The sequence below is a fragment of the Miniopterus natalensis genome, chromosome 17 (genome assembly GCF_054644295.1).
Source record: "Miniopterus natalensis isolate mMinNat1 chromosome 17, mMinNat1.hap1, whole genome shotgun sequence".
Classification (NCBI taxonomy): domain Eukaryota; kingdom Metazoa; phylum Chordata; class Mammalia; order Chiroptera; family Miniopteridae; genus Miniopterus; species Miniopterus natalensis.
The window spans coordinates 29,941,096-29,947,580 of record NC_142097.1 but is presented as its reverse complement, the minus strand read 5'-3'; positions in this window follow the sequence as shown (position 1 = coordinate 29,947,580).

Genomic DNA, 6,485 nt, shown 5'->3' with positions numbered 1-6,485 from the left:
GCTCCCGAGCAGTTGTGTCCCAGATTAGCTTCCGCAGCTGAAGCTTCCAGAGCCTGCATCGCTGTGGCTCTTCCACAGCAAGGCTGGGCGCCTGGGACTGTTGCCTCTTGCTGTGCCCTGGCGGTGGCAGCTAATTAAGGACTCTTTCTCCATCGGTTACAGCCCTGTGGGACCCACCGATGGAAGCCCCGCTGGCCCCCAGGGCCGGGAGGGCTTAGGGGGGGCCCCCTGGCGGCAGCCGGGAAAATGGGGCTGCAGAGGCCCGCGTAAGTTGCCGCTGGAGGGCAGAAGGTGGGCCACCAGCAGCGCCACCCAGGGGGCTTTCCAGAGGCCTCCGGGTGTGTGTGGAGTCCGATGCCAACCCTCAGGCCAACAGCGTCAAGGTGCGTGAATGAGGTTCCTGTCGCAGGAAGTCTGGGCGCTTTTCTACCCGTTGCCTCTGCGCTGGGCCCTGGGGCAGGTGAGTCCAAGCTGCGGGCATTTTAGGGGCTTTTTCCCCAGGTCACTTACAGCCTGTGGGCCTGGTGCAAGCAAGTGCCTTTGGCTTCCAAAGCTAGGTGGGGGTGGGCGGGTGGGGAGAGATTAACCAAAGAATTTATATGCCCATATGCACAACCCTGGGACACAGACAAGAGTGTGGGGAAGGCCTGGGGAAGGGTAGGGGTGGGGTGGGGTGGAGCATCGGGGGTGTTGGGGGGGGTGAGGGGTAGAAGGGGTCAATAGGGAAAAAAGGGGACTCCTTTGATACTTTCAACGAGAAAGATTTAAAAAGTCAATAAAAAAAAGCTAGATGTTTTGGGGGCTCATCTCGCAGGTACAGGTCTTAAAAGTTGGGGTTTCTGGTGTGGGGTTCAAACCCTTTGCTCCTTAAGGAGAAGCTATGGGGTTTGGGTTCCCTGGAACTGTGAGTGGCCTCGCTTCGCTGCGGGTAGGTTTATGTCGAGATTGTGTCTCAGCCTCTCTTACCCACTTGGGTGTGCGTGTGTTTCATTCTGTTTTCCACTTGCCCAATATGTGGTTGTTGCTCAGCTAGTTATTTATTTATTTATTTTAAATATATTTTATTGAGTTCAGAGAGAGGAAGGGAGAGGGAGAGAAAGAGAGAAACATCAATGATGAGAATCATTGATCAGCTGCCTCCAGCAGGCCGAGTGCTGAGGATCGAGCCCTCAATCCCAGGCATGTGCCCTGATGGGAATCGAACCACGATTTCCAGGATCATATAGGTCGGTGCTCAACCGCTGAGCCACGCCAGGTGGGCTGTTGGTTTGTGTGTTTTTTTTAATTTAGAGGAAATTGTTCCATGTGTAGCTATAGATTCCATGTGTCCTTGGGGGAAGGTGAGTTCAGGATAATCCTGCATGGCCACCTTGAATCCGAACCAATGTAGTTCTTTACCTGAGGCGAGAAACGTGTCCTGAATACTCTGTGGTTCTAGATAACCCGCGTAAAGCTGATATTAGCATAGCCCCTCAAAGCTCACAAGGATGACTATGCCGCTGAATTATTCAAAAGAATCGACAATTCTTGATCTTACCCATATGCATTCACTGCTTTGGGGCCCTGGCGATGAGAAGAGATTTTAGAGATAAGGTTAATCAGAATGGCCCTGGGAATTAAAAATCGGCTCAGGGCTAGATAAAAATATGTGCTGCGTGGAACAAGAATTGACCTCACAAATATACTTTCACTCGGTTGATCTTTTAGAATAATTTTGAACTGCTGCTCCTTCAGGAGGGCTACTCCTCTTCAATGGCATTAGTCACCAGGGATGGAGAGGTAGGATCAGAAAGAGCTGAACATGACCCAAAATCTGCTGGACAAACACACCATGTGACTGGGCTGGCTCTGTCATTCCGAGTTCTAGGATGCCACCAGCCTTGCTTTGCTTACCCCCTCCCTTCTTGCTCAGACGTTAGGTTAAGCTGAAGCTGTCCTGGATTCTTTTCTCTTCTGAAATGGATGCTCATGAACCCTTGGAGTTGTGTGCAAATGAAGATGTGTTTTTCTTCACCTCTCAGGAGTGGCCCATCTAGGCAAAGCCTAGCTGATTTATTATTTCAATATCCTGGTCTTAGAGCTACCTTACATCATTCAGGATCTAATGTTGATCCTGAAACCTTGGTGGGTTGTAAACACCTGAGATGGTGGGAGGGGAAAATCAACGTGCTTCCCTTCTGGGGATAATTCAGGTTAGGCTTTGCTTCTGGACTCACAGAAGGATGGCTGTAAAAAAAATGGGTGAGTGAATTTAATGCTGGGCAAAGGCTTGCGAATCCTGGCTGCGGAGAGAGGCTGTGGGGCATCTTCAACGGGCCTGTTGATGAGTCGAGCTTTTGATTTGCCATATGCTGCTCCTTAGCTGCAAGGCCTGTTGGGAGCAGAGCTGGGCTGTTTTCAAAAACACTATGAGTCTGTAGAGGGAGGCAAGAGCCCTCCTGAGATACTCAGACCCGCAATGCTCCTGGGCGCTGAGGACTGACAGCTGAGTGCCATGAAGAGAGGCATTCCAGGTAGAAGGAAGGGAGCCTCCTTAGAACCACAGGCATGAAAGCATTTGTTTGCATTTGTTTTCCAGGGAAAGGGAGGGAGGGCATATAAAAAGGCCGGGAAAGTAAGCAGGATTCAGATTACAGTGAGCCTGTAGGTCATATTAAATGAGGAATTTGAATTTTGTTCTCTGGATGTGTTTCAAAAAGAAGGGCAACCTGGTTGGATTTGGGATACTTCTGATGGCAGCCTTTAGAGCCCTTGCCACTCCTTTAATCACCATGCTTGACACTTTTAATTTTGGTCCCTATACTATACAGGGTGTCCCCCAAAATGTATAATACTTGAACAGCTGATAGCTCAACTTTGAAAATGAAATGTATTTTAATAAACACTGCCTTTATAATTATTCAAAGTGTGTGTATACATTTTTGGGGGACACCCTATATATAAACCCATGTAACTTCCACCTAGATCAAGGCTTAGAACATGTTCAGGGTCCCAGAAGGACCCCCCACCCCCCCCAGGGGTATTCCTCCCATTAAAGCTAAGTCTAATTTTAACTTCTATCATCATAGACATTTTTTTTTACCTGTGTTTAAATGTCAACTAAATGGATTCATAAAACATTTAATCTCTAGCGTCTGACTTCTTCCATTTAACATTTTATCTGTGCGATTCATCCCTATGGTTTTGTGTATCAGTAGCTTGTTCTTTTTTTATTGCTGTTTAGTAGTTCACCATATGACCATTGCATGCTTATTTATTCATTGTACTGTGTGTAGACATGTGGGTCATTTCCAGTGTTTGGCTGTTATGAATGAAACTGCTATCAACATTCTTGTACCAGCCTTTTTGATGGACATGGCACTCATCTCTGTTGACTACCTACCCAGAGGAAGGCCTGGCAACAGGAATGTGTGTGCCAGGCCTACCTCTGCTTCCGCAGCCCAGAAAAATTCCAATTTCACTAGATTATTGTGTATGTTTTTGTTTAGAACACACATTTCTATGTTTACCACAGATGTCTGCTTGGGGGAATGACACAAAGAGCTAAAAGATAAACATTACTCATATCCAGCAAGTTCAGGGGCATTTCCTAGAAACAGATAATTTTTGGTTTGGTGGAAATTTTATTCGTATACTAAAACAGGTGATAAATTATGGAGCAGCACACACATTTTTGCATGGATTTTGAAGGTAATAATGTCTTAGGGAAATTTTGTACCTGTGCCCTCGCTCCTCTGGGTGCATATTAACTTTTTCCATTGGAGAGATAAGAAGAGGCTGGACAATTAATATTATCTGTGAAGTCTTCTCACAGGCTCTTAGATTGCCTGCCATTCTCCATCTATGGCTTTATTCCCTGTGACCCGGCAAAATGGCATCTTCTTTCTTCTCCTTGGTGCAGACAAAGCTGGGGCTGGGCACGGGGCTGAGGGGTAGCGTTGTGGTAGGGGGCAGGGGGCGGGCTTGTTATCTCTCTTGCTTGTTTTCAGGAAAGATCACCCCGACATCTAAGTCAATCTACAAAACTAGAAGTGATTATAAAACCCTCCAACAGAATCCACACAGTCTTCAAAGCAAAGTCACAGGAAATGAGTGGAGCTAGATTCATATATTTTAAGGTTATTAAGGCCATTTCTTTCTCTCTGCCTATTGCCTAGACAGATATTTGAAACTCCACATTCTAGTCTAAAACCATCTACAATCATTGTAAGAGTTTAAATTCTGTGTCCCACAAGAGAGGAAACCAGATTTCACACTTGTAAAATGTGGGGCTTGGTCTGATTCTGTGATACCTGTAATTTCTTTTATTTCTCAGATTCCAGGATTCCGCTTCGAGTTTCTCTCAGATTAAGGGTTTAGTGTGACAAGGGGAAATTGAGTTTAACATAAAGTTAGCTTGCTCCGAAGACTCGCGTAATTAAGAAATCTTCATTATCTTGGCAAGACCTTTTTAGCGAGCTATATTTTGCCTTAATTATGGTAATAATAACAAAGTCAATGAACTTACCACCTTTCCATTAAGTGCCTCCAAATGTTTTATTCAGAAGCACAACGATTCTAAGAGGGTTACATGTAATGTGCTCTCTGCATGATGAGCCTTAGCGTTTGATTAGATCCCATAATTTTTGAGTTAAAGGTGAAAGCTAGGTATGGAGACATTGACTGTTAATCCAATCTATGCCATTATGAAAGCCTTTACAAAATATAGTTGCTAGCTTTCCCATAATGATCTAAGTATATGGTGTTTTGGCATGTTTCCTAATTACTCTTGCTTGAAGTCAAGTGTCAATGGTCTGTCTTTCACTTTTCCATGTGTTCAAGGTGTATGTAAGGTGTTTTTTTGTTGTTTGTTTTTTAAAATTATACGCAGATTAAGTCGTGTACCCAAAACCATAGTCATGATACAGAACAGTTCCATTACCCCCAAATTCTCTTGTACTTCTTTGTAGTCAACTCCTCCCAGCTCCAAACTCTGGCAACCACCAATCTGTTTTCTGTGACTATGCTATTGCCTGATCAGAGTGTCAGATAATGAAATCATACAATATGTAGTCTTTTGGGAGGTGTTTTTTTTGTTTTGTTTTTGTTTTCCTTAGTAAGATGCATTTGAGATTAATCGATGTTTTCGTATGAATCAATAGTTCATTTTTTCACATTACTGAGTAATAGTCCACTGTGTGGTTGTATCACAATTTGTTTATCCATTCACACCTCAGTTAGTTTTGGTGATTATGAATTAAGCTGCTGTAAACATTTATACACAAATTTCTGTGTGACCATAGTTTTCATATTTCTTGTTTCGTCAGCATTTTATATTTTAGCCAGGCAAATAGGTGTATAGTGGCATCTCGTAGTATTTTTAATGATGTTGATGACTTTTTTTACATGTTTATTTGTCATAGGTACTTCTTGTTTGGTGAAGTGTCTGTTCAAATCTTATGCTCGCTTTTAAATTGCGATGTTGGTTTCCTTATTGTTGAATTTTGAGCTTTTTAATGGATTCTGTTTACAAGTTCTTTGTCAGATAGGTGACTTGCAAATATTTTCTCCCAATCTATGACTTGTGTATTTATTCTTTTAACAGTATCTTTCATGGGGCAAAAATTTTGTATTTTGATGTCAATTTATCAAAATTTTCCTTTTGTGGCTCGTGCTTTTGGTGTCATATCTAAGAACCCTGCACAATCTAAGGTCACACAAATCTATGTTCCCCTCTGAATTTTTAACAGTTTTACATTTTTATATTTAGATCTATTTTCAGTTAATCTTTTATATAAAAAGTAAAATATAGGTTGTGATTAATTTTTTGCATATGGACATGTCTCATTGTTCCAGCATCTTTACTGAAGAGACGATCCTTTCTCCGTTAAATTGTCTTGCAATTTTGTGAAAAACCAGTTGTTCATGTATGAGTAGGCCACTTGTGAACCCCTTATTCTGTTCTATTGATCTGTGTGGCTATTTTTATTTTTTTTATTACCAGTGCTACATTGCCTTAATTACTATAGCTTTAGATTAAGGCTTGAAAATAGGTAATATGAGTCTTCTGACTTGGTCCTTCCCAGAATTTATTTGGTTAGTTTAGTACCTTTGCCTTCTCATACAAAAGCTAGGATCTGCTTATCAATACCTTCGAAAGGGTTGTGGGGTTCTGATTGGGACTGTATTGACTCTATAGATCAGATTGGAGAGAATCTCACCAACTCTTCCAGTCCATGGATATAGTATATTTCTTCATTTCTTTAGAGCTCTTTGCATTTCCTTCTTCACTATTTTGTACTTTTCATCACAGTGTCCAGCACATATTTTGTTAGATTTATACCTGTGTATTTACATTTTTTGGTGTTGTTATTACAAGTGGTGCTGTTCCTAATTTTGATTTCCAATTGTTCATTTCTAATATATAGAAATACTATTGATTTTTGTATATTGACCTTGAATCTTGGCACCATGGTAAACTCATTCAATATTTCTAGGAGTTCATT